The sequence below is a fragment of the Saimiri boliviensis genome, chromosome 10 (assembly GCF_048565385.1).
Source record: "Saimiri boliviensis isolate mSaiBol1 chromosome 10, mSaiBol1.pri, whole genome shotgun sequence".
Classification (NCBI taxonomy): domain Eukaryota; kingdom Metazoa; phylum Chordata; class Mammalia; order Primates; family Cebidae; genus Saimiri; species Saimiri boliviensis.
The window spans coordinates 640,235-656,603 of NC_133458.1; the positions used below are offsets into that span (position 1 = coordinate 640,235).

Below are 16,369 nucleotides of genomic sequence, written 5' to 3' on the forward strand. Positions count from 1 at the left end.
CCCAGGCTGGAGTGCAATGACGCGATGATAGCCCATTGCAGCCTCCACTTCCCAAGCTGAAGTGATCCTTCCATCTGAGCCTCTTGAACAGTTGGGACCACAGGTGTGCACCACCGTGCACAGTTAATTTTTTTTTTTTTTGAGTTGGAGTTTCGCTCTTGTTACCCAGGCTGGAGTGCAATGGCGCTATCTAGGCTCACCACAGCCTCCGCCTCCTGGGTTCAGGCAGTTCTCCTGCCTCAGCCTCCTAGTAGCTGTGATTACAGGCACGCAAGAGATGGGATCTCACTGTATTGGACTGCTCTCGAACTTCTGGGTTCAAGTGATCTTCCTGCCTCTCAGCCTTCCAAAGTGCTGGGATTATAGACATGACACACACCATGCCCGACCCACTTCTTTCAATTACTAGATAATGTAACACATATTAGTGTTTTGTTTCCTTGTATTAACAAATAATTCTGTTGTATGAAAAGGCTGCATTTTGTTTAGCTGTTTATTAAGTAGTGATCCTTTGAGTTGTTTCTACTTTTTGGCAAATATAAATCATGCTGCTGTGAGCATTCATGTACAATTTTAATCTGGATGTGTGTTTTCCTTTTTCTTGTGTATATACCTGTGGGTAGAGTGGGTCATACGGTACCTCTGTGTTTACATATTGTGAAGATCTGCTAAATTGTTTTTCAGAGGGTTACCACTGGCAACAAATGAGAGTTTCGATTTCCCCATGTCTTCATCAAAACTTCTTGTTAAAATGAAAAGCTCAGACAAATTAAGTTTAACGTAGTTTAATTGAGCAAAGAACAATTCACGAATTGGGCAGGCCTTGAATGAGAATAGGTTCAGGGAGGCTGCAGTGCATCCATGTGGTGGAAGAACATTTATGAGCAGAAAAAGAAAGTGAGGTTCAGAAACAGCCAGCTGGGTTACAGTTCTGCATTTGCCTTACTTTGATGTGGTTTGAACAGTTGGCTGCCTGTGATTGGCTGAAACCTGATGATTGGCATTAGGCTCAGTCTGATTACACATCCAGTTAGGAAACCTTTAGGCTGAACTTAAAATAATATGTAAGGAGGCAGCTTTAGGCTGAATTTAACGTTGTCTACGTTTTTATTTTAACTATCCTAGTGGACACAAAGTGATATCTCATTGTGATTTGATTGATACTTCTCTAACTGAGAATGTTGAGCATCTTTTCCCATGCTCATTGGCCATTTTATATCCTCTTTGGAGAAGTGTTTATATAAATACCTTTTTTTTTTTTTTTTTTTTTTTTTGAGAGGGAGTCTCGCTCTGTCACCAGTCTGGAGTGCAGTGGCGCAGTCTTGGCTCACTGCAATCTCTACCTCCCAGATTCAAGCAATTCTCCTGCCTCAGCCTCCCAAGTAGTTGGGACTACAGGCATGTGTAACCACACCCAGCTAATTTTTGTATTCTTAGTAATTTTTGTAATAAGTAATTTTGTAATTTAGTAATTTTTGTAACGAGGTTTCACTGCGTTGGGCAGGATGGTCTCAATCTCCTGACCTCTTGATTTGCCCGCCTAGCAAAGTGCTAGGATTACAAGTGTGAGCCACTGCCCCCAGCCACTTTTGCCCATTTTTTAATTGGGTTAATGTGATCCAAAGTTTACTACAATAGTCCTTTCTTATCTGTGTGGTATGTTTTCCAAGACCCTCAGTAAAATGGGGTAGTACCAAACCGAATTGCTGTCAATTAGAAGAGCTGTTTTTTCTTCTACCCACAAATTTATGTGTTGATTTATTATTTTTTTTTGAGACAGAGTCTCCTGTCACCGAGGCTGGTGTGTAGTAGCGCTATCTCAGCTCACTGCAACCTCTGCCTCCCCAGTTCAAGCAATTCTCGTGCCTCAGCCCGTCCCAAGTAGTTGGGATTACAGGCTCCCACCACCATGCCTGGCTGAATTTTTTTTTTTTTTTAGTAGAGATGGGATTTTGCTCTGTGGGCCAGCGTGATCTTGAACTCCTGACCTCAAGTGATACACCCAGCATAGCCTCCCAAAGTGCTGGGATTACAGGCAAAGTGCTGGGATAGGTGTCAGCCACTATGTCAGGCCCCAGCCACAAATTGAATGCCTTTTCCATCTTAAAGTTTGACATGTGACAGCAAAACTAGCATGAAATTATTTTTCCTTCTTGAGTTTCACAGATGGAAGATTTGTTCTTACATCTAAGCAACCTCAGCGTGTGATACTTTTTCTTTCCTTAGCAAGTCAAGAACTTTTGCCTTTTCACTTAAAGGAAGCTTATGGCTTCTCTGAATTGCCAGCATCACTACTCATATATTTTGGGCCATCATTAAGTAAAATAAGGTTGACTTGAACACGAGCTCAGCAATACCACAACACTTGAGCTGATCACTAAGACAGCTCAGGTGAGGGGATAGGAGCACGTGCCATGTGAACATGCTGGGCAGAGCGGGCTCATGTCTCCAGCAGGATGGGGTAAGATTTCATCACCCTACTCAGAACAGCATGCCACTGATGAATTGTTTATTTCTGGAAGTTTCCATTTAGTATTTTCTGACCTTGGTTGACTGCGGGTAACCGAAGTCCCAGAAAGTAGCAATGTAGATAAGTAGGGAATGTCTGTAAATAGGTAACAAATTGGAGGTCAGTGGGTTCAGTTTTCAAACTCTTTAGTTACCCCAATTTTAAGATTTGGGGCATTTACAATAAAAAAAGGAATGTTTGGCAGACATTTTTCTGCACCTGGAGCTGCGGGGCCTGCTCTCTGGGAGGCCGCACGGCCCCGCCCTGCAGTGCTGTCCTTTTGCCGGTGTGCGCGTGTCCCATTCAGCGGGCAGCAAGCCCAGCTCATGGCCTGGCCTCCTGTTTGTTTTTACGGCCAATGAATAGCTTTTACATTTTTTAATAGCTGGAGGAAAGTAATTTGTGTCAGGTGAAAATGTTATGAAATTCAAATTTCAGTGACATATTAAAGTTCTGTTGGAACACAGCCATGCTTATTAGTCAACACACCACTGTGGTTGAATAGTTGTGACAGAGACCTCACGGCCCACAAGTGCCCCGTGTATTTCCTGTCTGACAGTTGATAGGGAATGTGTAACAGCAAACAGCAGTGTGGCACACAGGCTATACCCGGGAAAGATGTTCTGCAGCCTGGGTGTCAAGCATCCAGTAATGGCCATATTCAGGAAAAAAGTCCTAGTGTTTTCACATGCCTGATTATTTACTGTTTCTTCATTGTGTACAAATAAAGAATTAAAAAGAAAACAGGTTTTAGGGTGGTAAATTTCTGACTTCCTTCTCATAACGAGATAATTTACTATCTGCACGAGAATAAAGTTAAGCTCTTAGGAGATATATAAACTTATTTCTGAAAATATAAAATTCATAAATCATAAATCCAGTGTTACTTCTGAATCCATGTAGATAGATTTTTAGTATTCCTGTCACTTCTGTAATTATAAGGGATTTTATATAACCCTGTTTTTACAATCTCATATAGTTTCTCTTTTTATATGTATATTAGAATAAACTATATACACTGTATATATAGAGCGTCACAAAAAGCTGGATTGATTTTAGATAGTATACAAAATATATGCAATTCAGTGCTGCAGTTGCCCATCTATCTTTTAATCCATTCCAGTCAAAAGATAAGCATGTAAATTTGAATTAATATTCATTTGATTTAAATTTAAGATAAAAACAACCAGATTGTCTCAGGTGTTTTAGTGAAGGAGATGAGAAGACAGATTTCCTACTCTTGGGCTCGTTTTAACTTGTGTTACTGATGTAACTCGTGCTAGAACTTCAGCTTAAATCATCAAATAATTTACTTACGTGACTTTTCTTGCTAAAAGCAGAGACAGGAAAATGTCTAAAGGACTTCAGACTGTTGTGAGAATATGCTTCAAATCTTGGGAAAATACTATTCATAGGCATGTGTTTATATGTAAGGTATTAAGTCTGTCGACATTAGTGTTTTCATGAAGAGAGATTCTGTTCTGAGTAGAAGCTATGAGGCGTTCTTGTTTTGACTCTGCCATTGAATATTAGTCCTGGCTAAAATTCTCCAGTCACTTCACGCATGCATTGAAAAGGGATTTAACTCCTTTCAAAAATAAATGGATAAATGATTCTATATCAGATGTCACATGAAATTCAGGGTACGTTCAAATATACATTAAAACTAAGAATTGGATTTCAAGTAATTTAGACAGCTTTGTTATGGAAGGTATGCTGGGATAAACGTTTTTAAATTTTTCTTTTACTCTCTTTTACAAAAATAGATAATGGTCACTTGTACAATGAAGAAATAGCAACAAAGTGTTGAAAATAGCGTGGAAGCCTTCTTTCTCTAGGCCAGTACTTCTATACCGCGTGTGTAAGCACAGGCCCTGCTACTGCTCTTCTCCTTCAGCCCAGAAGAGCCGTGCGTCCCTGGGGCCCATGGTCATCACAGCTGTGGCTCAGCCATCATACCTCTCGTTGGCAGGCAGTCCTTATTTTAAACTGTTAGGAGTTTTAGGTGACATAAGAAAGCAACAGGCTGGGCATGGTGGCTCAAGCCTGTAATCCCAGCACTTTGGGAGGCCGAGGTGGGTGGATCACGAGGTCGAGAGATCGAGACCATCCTGGTCAACATGGTGACACCCCGTCTCTACTAAAAATACAAAAAACTAGCTGGGCGTGGTGGCGCGTGCCTGTAATCCCAGCTACTTAGGAGGCTGAGGCAGGAGAATTGCCTGAGCCCGGGAGGCGGAGGTTGCGGTGAGCCGAGATCGCGCCATTGCACTCCAGCCTGGGCAACAAGAGCGAAACTCCGTCTCAAAAAAAAAAAAAAAAAAGAAAGCAACAATTTGCTGTAGCCCTGGTAGACAACACCGTTTGGTTTGTGGTGAGGCAGTCAAGGAGTGACTGATCACTGCCTGTGTTCTCAGTTAAAAACTTTAGGGATATTAGTGTCTTTTCAGATTTCCTAGTGAAGTTTCTCATTAATGTAAAAATCACTGGGGAGAACTTTGAAAATGTTTTCTGTTAAGAAATGACCTTAAACAGATGGATTTTTAAGCAATGTCACTGCACCAAAGCGTTCTTTTTGGTGTATCCAGTTACTCTGTTGCAGTAATCGAAGAGAGAAAATTAACAACCTTGTGGGTTTTGTAGAAGATCAGTTGCTTTATTTACTATGTGAATTAATTGATTGCCTGCTTTTTTGTTTGTATTTCTTTTTCTTTCTTTCTTTCTTTTTTCCCCGAGATGGAGTCTCGCTCTGTCACCCAGGCTGCAGTGCAGTGGCATGATCTTGGCTCACTGCAACCTCTGCCTCCCAGGTTCAAGTGATTCTCCTGCCTCCGCCTCCCAAGTAGCTGGGACTACAGACATGTACCACCACGCCCAGCTAATTTTTTGTGTTTTTAGTAGAGATAGGGTTTCACCGTGTTACCCAGGATTGTCTCGATCTCCTCACCTTGTGATCCACCTGCCTCAGCCTCCCAAAGTGCTGGGATTACAGGCCGATTGCTTGCTTTTTATGTAGACAAGAAATAGATTAAAACGGGTGTTTGGGATAATTTCCTTTTACTATTTAAAGTAGTAATTTGACCATACTGTGACAGTTTATTACAGAATTGACAGATGTTTTTAGATTCCTGTCTACCTTCCTAACCTTGAATACTTTCTTTGCAGAAGCAGCTATTTGGATAAAGCATTCTAATGTCTTTGAAAAAAATACCATTATTAAGATTTCTGACCTGCTTTTTCAGTTTCCGTGAATACTGACCAAAGTCTCTACAAAACACAGGAGACGGGCAGTTAGGATTTCAGGATCTTGAGGAGGGATAGATAGTTTGGGAGATGAGTAAAGGCATTTGATTATACAAAGATGAGAAGGCACAGATTTGTGTTGGTACCAAATTACATTTAAGTCACTTTCCTCTGCTAACTTCAGCAGCCCAGCTGAAGGGGCGAGCAGAGATCCCACTGGTGTGGAGAGGTAACAGGTGCTCTGTCAGATCTTCATGGCTTGCAGTTCTAAACATTTAAACACCGTGTGCCTGGAAGTCTTGTCCACTGTCAGGAATTCTGTCCCGAATATTTTTTTCTCATCGTAATCTGATAATATGAAGAGGTGGTTCTGAGTTGCTTTTCCCCAGGCACCACGTAAGTGCTTCTCTCCCCTCCAGTGTAGGACACCAGCCTTCTTGGAAAGCACTGAATGGAGTCTTGGGTTTCTCATGCTCCTCACCTTTATCAGCCGTCCCGAGTCGCGGCTGCTCCAGGAATGTGTTGTGTGTGTGTTAGAACCTCAGACTCCCTTTGGTTGTGCTGCATGTGAACCAACATTTTCTGGGCAGTTGTAACTTTCTGCAAGCCTTTTTGACCATTTGCACCGACTTTACTTCATATGCAGACAGAACAATACAAAACATTTTAAATATTTAGCGTATTTAGTTTATATTTCCCTGGACTGAATTCTGTGAATGCCAGCCACGTCTGTCAAAGTAAACCTGCAGTATGCTGCGCGCTCCCAAGTCAGAGTGTGGCGTGTTGCTCGCACAAAGGCTTCTAGAAAGCAGAGTCTCCGATTTCTCTTGCCGTGTAACTGATAGAGAAGAGGCGCCTCATGCTCTTGTAGAGCCGTGGTTCACCTGTCCTCTTCGCCGTATCTATTCTGTTTTTGAGATTCTGTGGATTTCAGACAAGGAAACAAAGCTACCTGCTTAGATTTTTTTTTTTTTTTTCCATTTTATAGGCTTAAAGTAGACTTGCCACATGGTGTAGGAAGGTTGGTGTTTTCAGATGGCCAGTGAATGGGTGACCCCGTGACTTAGGTGTGCTCTGGGAACAGTGGGGTTGACGCCCACCTGTGCTGGTGGGGCCTGCCCCCGGGCACACTCTCGGATGCTGTGCCAGTGGCTCAGATTCCTTCTTCCTTCCCCTTTAGTTGTGGTCCAAGAGAGGGAAAGAATTCTTCCCTGCAACCAGCCATTGCTTCAAGTAAGAACTTTGTGTGTTTTGTTTTTTTCTTTTTAAAATAGTACCTAAAGGATTATGCAGCATTGAGCAAAGCTCAAATCCTTCTTGGAATGAGGAAGAATCTTGAGTAAATGGACTTGATTCACAAGTTCATGATTTCAGGTTTAATGGTGTTTTGTTTCTAAAAGAATCATTTTATCAGTTTATGTTTTAAATTTTAAAGTTATTAAATCAGCAGTGCCTCAGGTGTAATAGAATTAGACATAGCATCTTTGTATTTTCTCACATTACCTATCTAAACTTACTCTAGGTTTCTACTTTAGAAAAGGAATGAGTCAACAGGATTAATTGATAACCGCATGTTTCAGTGTTACAAAGCCTAATGGAATTTAAAAATTACTCTTCTACGTTCCCTGTGAAGTACCTCCTGTACCTTTTTTTTTGTAATTAAAAATGCTTACTTCGGCTGGATATGGTGACTCCCACCTGTCAGCACTTGTGGGAGGATCACTTGAGGCCAGGAGTTTGAGACCAGCGTGGTGAACATGGCAAAACCCCGTCTCTACTAAAACTACACAAATTAGCCAGTTGCGCTGGGAGGGCACCTGTAGTCCCAGCTACTTGAGAGGCTGAGGCAGGAGAATCGCTTGAACCCAGAGGCGGAGGTTGTAGTGAGCCAAGATTACACCACTGCATTCCAGCCAGAGTGACAGAGTGAGACTCTACCTCAAAAAAAAAAAAAAAAAAAAAAAAAAAAAATGCTTATATCATGCATAGGACATGGAATTTATGAACAATAAAATCCTATGCAAGTTCTAATTTTTAATACTGGTCTTCAAGGAGAGTGTTGTTGGAAGAAATACATTTATTTTATTTTATTTTTATTTTAAATGTTAGCTCCCAATTTTTTTTTTAATGTTTGGAAATGGGAAGAATATGATTTAATTGTCAAAAAAAAATTGACCGTTTATGTCAGTTCCATCCTGTATACTTCAGCAGGACATAACAGGAAGGACTCTGGAGTCCTTTGGATCTGGATATCTTTATTCTACCTGTTCCCCTGAGGCATTTTGTTATCTGTTAGATGGAGCCAGTAATTGTTAAAAGGTTCTGGTGAGGATTAAACAAGAGTTCCTGGAGCACAGTTCAATATTCTGTCTTTGCATGTTTGTTTTAATTTTTCTAAACAAAACAACTTCAGTAATAGCAGCATACTAGAATCTAAAATATGCCTTTGTTCTTTTAAAAGATAACATTAAAAGATTTTTACAGGTGGTGTCAATTCAAATATAATAGAATCTTTAATCATACAATGATTATTTCTAGTTCATAGAAATAATATAAATATAAAAATTTGTTTTATAATAAGAACTTAAGAGTTGTTTTGTTTTTTTTTTCATCGAGTCTAGCTCTGTTGCCCAGGCTGGAGTGCAGTGGCGCGATCTCGGCTCACTGCAACCTCTGCCTCTTGGGTTCAAGCGATTCTTCTGCCTCAGCCTCCCAGGTAGCAGGGATTACAGGCACCCACCACTACGCCCAGCTAACTTACACATTTTTAGTAGAGATGGGGTTTCACTGTGTTGACCAGGCTGGTCTTGAACTCCTGACCTGTCCTGGCCTCCCAAACTGCTGGGATTACCAGCATGAGCCCCTGCACCTGGCCCTGAGTCTTTTTTTCAAGTTGAAAGATAAGATTTAAAACCAAATACGTGTTCCTGTGTTCCTGTGTGACGTAGGACCGTGTTTTTTAGGATCCCTGTACGAACCAGTCTTTCTCTGTGATGTTTGTGCCACTTTAGATTCTGTTTTATGCAACATAAGCAAATGTTTATGAATATGTATTAGTGAGAAGCAGATTTTTGACTTAGTAAACAGAATTTAAAATTTGGTAACAGATTTGCTTTGTTCAAATTTGATATATATTCTGTTTCTCAATTTCTTTGGCACTTTGGAATAATCACTCATAAATTAAAACGTCAGAACTATTGAATGCCTTGATGGAATATCACTACTAAGAGGTGGCTTGATTTTCCAAACCATCTTGTGTAAATTCTAACACAGTGAGACAGTTCACTTGTATTCAAAGGTTACTTGTGCAGAGAGTTTCTCTGTTTATTCCAGAATAGAGTGGGATACTACAGGCAGCTCCTCCCATGCTCCTGCTCTATCACTGTCTCACTGCAGGCGTGGGGCCCGCTCCCCCCACGCTCCTGCCCCATCACTGTCTCACTGCAGGCGTGGGGCCCACTCCTCCCACGCTCCTGCCCCATCACTGTCTCACTGCAGGCGTGGGGCCCGCTCCTCCCACGCTCCTGCCCCATCACTGTCTCACTGCAGGCGTGGGGCCCACTCCTCCCACGCTCCTGCCCCATCACTGTCTCACTGCAGGCGTGGGGCCCGCTCCTCCCACGCTCCTGCCCCATCACTGTCTCACTGCAGGCGTGGGGCCCGCTCCCCCCACGCTTCTGCTCCATCACTGTCTCACTGCAGGCGTGGGGCCCACTCCTCCCACGCTCTGTCTGACTGCAGGCGTGGGGCCCACTCCTCCACGCTCCTGCCCCATCACTGTCTCACTGCAGGCGTGGGGCCCGCTCCTCCCACGCTCCTGCTCCATCACTGTCTCAACTGCAGGCGTGGGGCCCGCTCCTCCCACGCTCCTGCTCCATCACTGTCTCACTGCAGGCGTGGGGCCCGCTCCTCCCACGCTCCTGCTCCATCACTGTCTCACTGCAGGCGTGGGGCCCGCTCCTCCCACGCTCCTGCCCCATCACTGTCTCACTGCAGGCGTGGGGCCCGCTCCTCCCATGCTCCTGCCCCATCACTGTCACACTGCAGGCGTGCCCGCTCCTCCCACGCTCTGTCTGACTGCAGGCGTGGGGCCCGCTCCTCCCACGCTCTGTCTGACTGCAGGCGTGGGGCCCGCTCCTCCCACACTCCTGCCCCATCACTGTCTCACTGCAGGTGTGGGTGCCACCCGTTGCCTGTGCAACATCAGCAGCCCCTGAATGGCACCGAAAGCACCTGCAGAAAACATCAGCCATGATCTGATGTTCCCGCTTCCTCTCCTATTACTCCTCCCATCTCCTCAACTAGCCACAGTAAATGACTTGTAATTATTTTTGCTTAGAATATTTTCTTTGCCTAGTTTAAGAAATAGGAAAAATCTAAAATTTTTCTACTCTCACATTCAATAAAACACTTCACCTCTAGTCACCAAAAGGTGCATGGGTTTTTTTCCCCCCACACATGAAGCGTTCTTCAGCAGACCCTAACTGGGTGTCCTGTAATTCAACTGGTTTCTTATACTTTCTATCTGGAGATAGCATCAGATCCCACGGGTAAGGGTTCAGTCCCACAAGACTGTCCCCCCCTCTTCAGGTACCATTCACAAATGTAGATTGTCACCTGTACTTCTGACCAGTCGGCTCTAAAAGGGGGTTCCCACAGCCCCATCTTGGGTTTGATTTACTAGAGGGCTCACAGAACTCAGGGAAACACTTTCCTCACATTAAATGGATGATTATAGAGGTTATTACAAATGGTACAGATGAAGAGATGCATGGGAGAGGGGGGAGGAAGGGGTGTGGGCTTCTTGTGTCCCCTCCCAGATGTGCCACACTCCAGAGGTTGCCCTCCTGGAAGCTCTTTTAACCCTGTCCTTTTGGGTTTTGATGGAGGCTCTGCTAAGTAGCCATGATCGATTAAATTATTAGTCATAGGGGATCAGGTTAACCTTCAGCACCTCTTTACTTCCCAGAGGTGGTGTGTGTGTCGGTGGGGGGGGACTGAAAGTTCCACCCGTCTAATGACATGGTTGGTTCCCCTGCAACCAGCCCTCATCCTGAGGCTGTCCAGAAGCCCACCAAGGGTCACCTCATTAGAACAAAGGTGCTCCTATTACCCAAGAAATTCCAAGGGATTTAGTACTGCTCTGTGGGGAATCAGGGATGAGAGACCAAATATTAGAACAAGAGATTGTCCTAGCACTTCTACCTACAAGGGGTTTTAGGAGTTCTATATTAGGTTCTAGGGACAGAGACGAAATATATATTCCTTATTATTTCACACCTGGCCAAGCCCAGCTCACGTATGCCCTGTTTCTGATTTTTTTTTTTTTTTTTTTTTTTTTTGAGATGGAGTCTCACTCTGTCGCCCAGGCTTGAGTGCAGTGGTGAGCTCTCAGCCCACTGTAACCACCACCTGCTGGGTTCAAGCAATTCTTCTGCCTCAGCCTCCCGAGTAGCTGGGACTACAGGCGCACACCACCAAGCCTGGCTATTTTTTTTTTTTTTTTTTTTTTTTTTTTGTAATTTTAGTAGAGACAGGGTTTCACTATGCAGGTCAGGCTGGTCTTGAACTCCTGACCTCATGATCCACCCACCTCAGCTTCCCAAAGTGCTTGAATTACAGGCATGAACCACCGTGCCTGGCCTATGGCCTAAATCTTCCATGCACCTTTCCAGGTAGCAGCAGACTCTCTCTCTTCTGCTGGCACTTCTCTCTCTCCTGGTCTCCCCAAACCAACCCCTCCTCCAGCCATGACCCTCCCAAGGACAGCAGCATGAGCCTCCCAAGGACTAGCATTTCTGCTAGACCTGGAGGAAGTGCTTGATAAATAGGTTCTTCAGAAAGAACAGTCAACACGTGCAGGAGATTAAATATGGCCCAGTAACTAATAAACTCAGAACTCTCAACTGTCAGGACTTATAACTGGTGTATGACTGAGTAGTGAAACTTTATTATTATTACATAAGTATAATTCTATAGGTGATTCTGGGACTGGTATATGTTTAGCTCTATGGTGTCACTCAGGCATTAAGGATGCCAGGATGAGGAGGACTTTACTAGCATACTGTCAGACCAAATTTGAGAAATATCAGTAAACTTAGAGAAATCTAATGTTAGAGAAGGAAGAATGTTTTCATTTTGGAATATTTTTTACAGGAGTCATTTTATCACTTGATGTTCTGAGGGCCAGGTGTGGTGACTCACAGCTGTAATCCCAGCACTTTGGGAGGCCCAGGCAGGTGGATCACCTGAGGTCAGGAGTTCAAGACCAGCCTGACCAACCCGGAGAAACTCCGTCTCGACTAAAAAGTTGATGTTTCAAAAATTTTTCTTTCCAAATCATATTTGGAGTATATTACTTTTGTTGAAAGATAATCCTGTTTCCAAGTATCATTCTCATTTAATATAATTAAAATATGGTTTAATTTATGAAAATTGCACTTTCACATAATTTTGGTCATTTGTTATATAAAAATAGTACTTCTGTACTAGAAACATTTTATTAATTTTAATCCTAAATTACAGTATTAATTCATGCATACAAGGATTTCAGAAGTATAGAAATACATAGAGGGAAACATAAGGGCCAAGTCTCCTCATTACTAGTTTTGTACATATTCTTGCAAACTTCTTTTCTGTGTGTTTATAAGCATGTGTAACTTATATTAGAACATGTTTCTATATACACATGCATATGCATATGATGTTTTCAAGAATATGTGGCCTCTTAATTTTCATTGGTTGGAAAATCTGACTATATCTTGTTTTTTGGTGTTGTTTTGTTTTTGAGACAGAGTCTCACTCTGTTCCCCAGGCTGGTGTGCAGTGGTGCAATCTTGGCTCACTGCAACCTCACCTACCAGGTTCAAGCAATTCTCCTGCCTCAGCCTCCAGAGTAGCTGGGACTATAGGCACCTGCAACTGTGCCAGCTAATTTTTCTTATTTTCAGTAGAGACAGGATTTTGCTGTGTTGGCCAGGCTGGTCTCTAACTTCTGGCCTCAAGTAATCTGCCCATCGCAGCCTCCCAAAGTGCTGAGATAATAGGCATGAGTCCCTGCGCCTGGCTTGTAGTAATTTCTTATAATTTATGAAGACCTTACTAGAAAGTAGAAGTTCATCTGATGGTATTTACAAATATGGATTTGCTGCTGTGTATTTATTGGAAAACATGAGGACTAATACTTATTGCCCTAGTTGGCAAATTCAGTGACTGATCCTGTATCAGTAGGAATTCTCTGATGCTGAGAAGATGAGAGGAGGACCTCTCAAAAGGCCTGGTGTTTGTAAGAGATGGGCTTGGAGGCAGGAAGTGAGGGCTCTGCCCTGATGCCCTTGAGGAGCGTTTACGGAGTGGTGTAACCACGCTGGTCTGTGGCGACTGAAAGTCCAGGCGCTGCGGGTTGGAGGAGGGAGTGATTGGATTCGGGTGGTGTCCTGGATAAGAGGTTATCTGGAGCGGAGAAGAGCTGATTGTCAAGGAAGAACTGGCAGAGGAGGAGGGAGGAAAAAGAAGTAAATAGAGAAGAATACAGTTCTGTGTAAGGAGCCATAATGGTTTTGGTAGAATTTAACAGCAGCATAGTAAAAGTGAGATTTGTATGTTGTAAACTGGAGAAAATGTGACTTGAGGTAGTAGATCTTTGAAGATCAAGCTGGAGAAGTTGAACTGTTTGTTAAACAAGTAGAAGTTCATGGCGTTGACTAAGGTAAATGGAAATGAAATTTCTGTGTTCTAGAGTAATTGTTCTGGTAGCTAAGTTTAGTATTGTTGGGAAGCTGGGCAAGGAGACGCCTGCAAAGGAAGCAGGTGTAGACAGTCACAGCATCCAAGAAAGGGCAGGTGCATCTGGGCTCTGGGTTTACTCGGAAGTTAGAGGGAAGGAGCACATCTAGGACGCAGCCCTGGCTGTCCCCACATAGAAGGTGCTCCAGGTTTGCCTTCTGTCCTTTCTGTCTCCGTCACTGGTGGTTGGATTCAGAGGGAAAGGAGCAGCAAAGGAGGTGACCCCACAGTGACTTGCTACTTGGGCAGGACCACAGTTCAACACCTGCCTTAGTGTTGAGCAGACCCTTGGGTGGAGCCAGATCCGACTTAGAGTATTGAACTTCTTTACTGCACTGTGAAGAAATGGCAGAATTCAACTGCATGCTTGGTTTTGTGACCCAGTTTGGCTAGTCTAACAAGCCCTCCAGTTGTCTTCACCCCATCCCCACATTTCTTCCTGCTCTTTGGGTAAGGCAGCCCCCTCCTTGTACCCCAGGCCCCCCTGCTCAGAATAGGCCTCGACAGTGGCAGAGGCACCTCCCTTGGATTGGAGCAAATGCCTCTGGCAGCAACTTTTCCCGATCTCCGGCTTCTTGAATATTGTCTTTCCCAACTTTTAAGCCTTTTTCTTAATTCTGGAAAGTTGCTATTCCTTTGTTTTTTTCCAGAATGGAGTCAAGCTGACTTAATTTAGGAACAGATTCACCCTAGACCATGCCGTGATTCAAGCAGATTAAATGCTTCCTGTCAAGGAGCATCAGAGTGAGGCCTGCCTAGGTTTCTGGTCCAGAGGAGGCAGAAGCTCCAGCCTCTCCCTGCAGAGCGCTCAAGGCCAGTGAGTGTGGCCACAGGGTGCTGGCTGGCTGTAGCCAGGATGTGTGTCTTGATGATGGCCTCTGGGGGACCCAGAATTAGCTGCTGGGCCCCATTTTCTCATATACAAACATGAGAGAGGCTGAATAGGAAAGAAACCATCTTAGCAGAGAACACCCACCCCCATGAGAACATTCTCTGCCCAGCTCCTGCAGAGGCTGGTCTGGCTTCTGCAGGGCTGTCTGTCATTGGCTCAAGTACTTTGTGCTTAGGAAAGTAACTCATGGCAGTTCCACACCTCAGAACATTTCTCTGATCACATCTCAGTTACCTGTCCACAGTCGCCTGTGACCGTTGAAGCCTAAACCAAAAACGTGGTTGCCGGAGCATTCATGTGGAGTATGTGCTCTTCCTTCTTTGAAAGCTCCTCATTTGTGACCACAACGGCTTTGGCCCTCCTCTGCAAGGGTGTTTTATTTTTGCCCCAATGACAGAGAAAATATTTTCTTTCCCTTTTTTCCGGACACGGGGTCTCACTTTGTCACTGAGGCTGGAGAGCAGTGGTTCAGTCATGGCACACAGGCATCTGGAACTGCCAGGCAGAAGTGATCCTCCCGCCTCAGCCTCCTGAGTAGCTGGGACTGGGACTGCAGGTGTGCACCACCATGTCTGGCTAGTTAAAACATTTTTTTTAGAGACAGAATCTCACGAGGCTTGTCTTGACCATCTTATCTTGGACATCTTGTTGCCTAGGCTTGTCTTGAACATCTTGTCTCAAGCGATCCTCCTGCCTCAGCCTTCCAGTGTGTTGGGATTACCAGCATGAGCCAGTGTGCCTGGTCCACATTTTTTCTAAATAGGTTTCTTTTCTCCTTTCTTTGAGACAGAGTCTCGTTCTGTCGCCCAGGCTGGAGTGCAATGGCACAGTCTCAGCTCACTGCAACCTCCACTTCCCAAGTTCAAGCAATTCTCCTGCCTCAGCCTCCCAAGTAGCTGGGATTACAGGCATACGGCACCACACCCAGCTAATTTTTATATTTTAGTAGAGATGGAGTTTCACCATGTTGTCCAGGCTGCTCTCAAACTCCTGACCTTGTGACCCACCTGCCTTGGTCTCCCAAAGTGCTGGAATTACAGGCTTTGGGAGACCAGGAGTGAGCCACCACTCCTGGCTACTCTTTGCATCTTTTTTTGTTTGTTTGTTTGAAATAGACTCTCCTTCTGTCACCCAGGCTGGAGTGCAGTGGCATGATCTCCACTCACTACAACCTCTGCCTCCCAGGTTTAAGCAACTCTCCTGCCTCAGCTTCCCGAGTAACTGGGATCACAGGTATCTACTACCACACCTGGCAAAGTTTGGCATTTTTAGCAGAGGCAGGATTTCACCATGTTGGCCAGGCTGGTCTTGAACTCCTGGCTTTAAGTAATCCATCTGCCTCAGCCTCGCAAAGTGTTGGGATTACAGGTGTGAGCCATCGCCTGGCTCTAAATAGGTTTATTTCCCTATATGAACCATTTTCCAGTATCCAGGCCCTCCCTGGAGAACTGTAATGGGGATGCCTATCTGGGTGAAGGTGGGAGATGGTGTGGAGAGAAGCCAACTGAGGAAAAAATGTGTCTTGGCTAGTTTCGGTCAAAAGAGAAAAGCAAAAGGGAAGAGTGAATTTTATTTTATATTTTTTACTTTATTTTACGGAATATCGTTAATGTTGTCCAGACTAGGGTGCAGTGCTAATCACAAGCATGATTGCAGACAAGCTCCTGGGCTCATGTGATACTCTCGAGTAGCTGGGACTTACAGGTGTGTGCCACCACACTGGCCTGGAAAGGGCAGAACTCTGAGCCTAGATTTCCAGAACACAATGAAAATACTACTGAAAGATTAGAAACATGGTTTTTTAAAAAGGAAGAGGTCAATTTTTTATGATGTTTCGGATTCCAGTGACTTTCCTCTGGACAGTGGGGTGCAGGTGGCATTTGTCCACACTCGACTTTTCTGCTCATGGTGTTCTCAGGATAGAAAGAGCTGGAGTGCCA

General features: G+C 44.1%; 1 protein-coding gene across 4 annotated transcripts in view; it reads left to right on the forward strand.

Moving 5' to 3' along the window:
• The window catches only part of ESYT2 (extended synaptotagmin 2), a 106,093-nt gene that overhangs the window by 19,018 nt on the left and 70,706 nt on the right, over positions 1 to 16,369 (forward strand). The window lies entirely within an intron of this gene.